Below are 1,868 nucleotides of genomic sequence, written 5' to 3' on the forward strand. Positions count from 1 at the left end.
GCCCAAAGCCTTGCTTTTGTCACAGTTGGCCGATTAAATCATTTTTAGCATCTGAACTTCTCAGGTGCAGAGGTTTGATCTTTTATATTAGATAGACATTTTTCCTCACAGTGTTCAGTTATATAATAGGATAAGTGAATGTTCAAAGTCATGCTTTTTTAGTATAAAATACAAAATCATATCCTTCATTTTTGAAGTTATAGTTATTCATGATATTACTTATTTTGGACCTAGAATAAGACATTGCCAAAAGTACTTTCCAGGCAGAATATGTAGCTAGTTCTTATCTGAGTTCATTGTTAAATATAACTTTGCCCCCCCGCATTGCCATGAACTCCTGGTCGGTTTGCTTATAATCTGCCACCTTTTCTTTAAATGCCAGATCGCAAATGATTATACATTCTGCAGTTACAGCTTTTTTAGATTTCCATGGTGTTTGCAGTTTGGTCTGAAATTGTGTGTCTATCCCCCTTTGACCCATTCTGCTCACAGTATTTGCCCTCAGTTCATCCAAAAGAACCTGATTCTGTGGCCTTCTGTCATCTGTTCCCCACACATAGTGCCTGGCCTCAGCACCATAGGGCTGGCTGCCCTCCAGAATCTCATCATAGAGCAGTTGTCCTCACAAGGAGAGAGGAGTTTGCTTCATCTGGAAATGTTTTCAAGGAGTTGGACTCAATGTCACAAAGATATCAAAGCCTCAGTTACATGTAACGTGTGACGTGATGGCATTGTGAGAAATATTTAACTTATCAGGCACTACTGTGTCTCTAAAAAAGTGAAAACCTTGAAAGTAAGCCAATGCGTGTTGGAATCCCTCTACCCTAGCTTTCTAGCTAGGTACTAGAAATACTATCCTGAAGTGCCAAACATGTTGCCCTCTACATTAAAATGGGCTCTTAAAGTTAGTTCATTAAAGCTCATTAGTATTTAGCATATACGAGACTAGGATGTACCACTGGAGTACTAAGAGTGTCAGAATATTAGCAGATGGATGCTCAGAGGACATTCTCTTCCATAGGGGGATTCTTGGTGAATTCTAGCCACAACAAAAGCTGGAATGCTAGGCATATCGTATTGCGAATCTAAGGAAATGAGCCTTCAGGGGAAGACTAGATTATTGTCCGTGGGAAGGTTAGGGAAAGTGTTATACATGAAGGGGTCATTGAATAGAGTGTTATGAAATTCTTTAATCCCTTGCATGCTAGTGTCTGTGATGTAGACTTCATGAAAATAGGACAATGATAAGAAATAAGGTGAGTTAATGCAGAGGTGAATAACAGAGTTAATATATGACATATATGGGAAATTGCTAACAACCAAAAGTGACTACAGGAGAGCCCACACTAAAGGGAAAGTAGGAAATAATTTTGTAGGCTATACGATATTTTGGAGGGTTTTGGATCTCAACATCAATGAGAGATAGGGTCAGTGGAGGACAGAGGCCCCAGCACTGGGTTAGGAGTCTTAGACTACTCTCTAACTCTGCTGGCAGGGGATGGTAGACCACACAGGTTCTAGGGGCAGAATGCTTGAGTTAAAAATCTCAGTCTCCCCATACTGTACATCACACTGAGAAAATCATTTGCTCTTTCTAGCCTTTATCTGCTTATTTGTATATAGAGAGGAGGAGTAGACTAGACCAAGGTTTCTAAATTTTTCAATTTACAACTCCTTTTAGCCTGAGAAACATTTACACAACACTTCATAAAATACACATACAAACCAAATATTTACAAATAATAAGTCAAAAACATTTATTTTAAAACAATGTGGCTTTACATAAAATTTACCACTTATTAAACATGAAAGGAAGTTTGCATACTAATGAGATAGTTGTACTTACTTATTTTTACATGAGGAATTAC

This window comes from Nannospalax galili, unplaced genomic scaffold (assembly GCF_000622305.1).
Source record: "Nannospalax galili isolate Female #2095 unplaced genomic scaffold, S.galili_v1.0 scaffold376, whole genome shotgun sequence".
In the NCBI taxonomy this organism is placed as follows: domain Eukaryota; kingdom Metazoa; phylum Chordata; class Mammalia; order Rodentia; family Spalacidae; genus Nannospalax; species Nannospalax galili.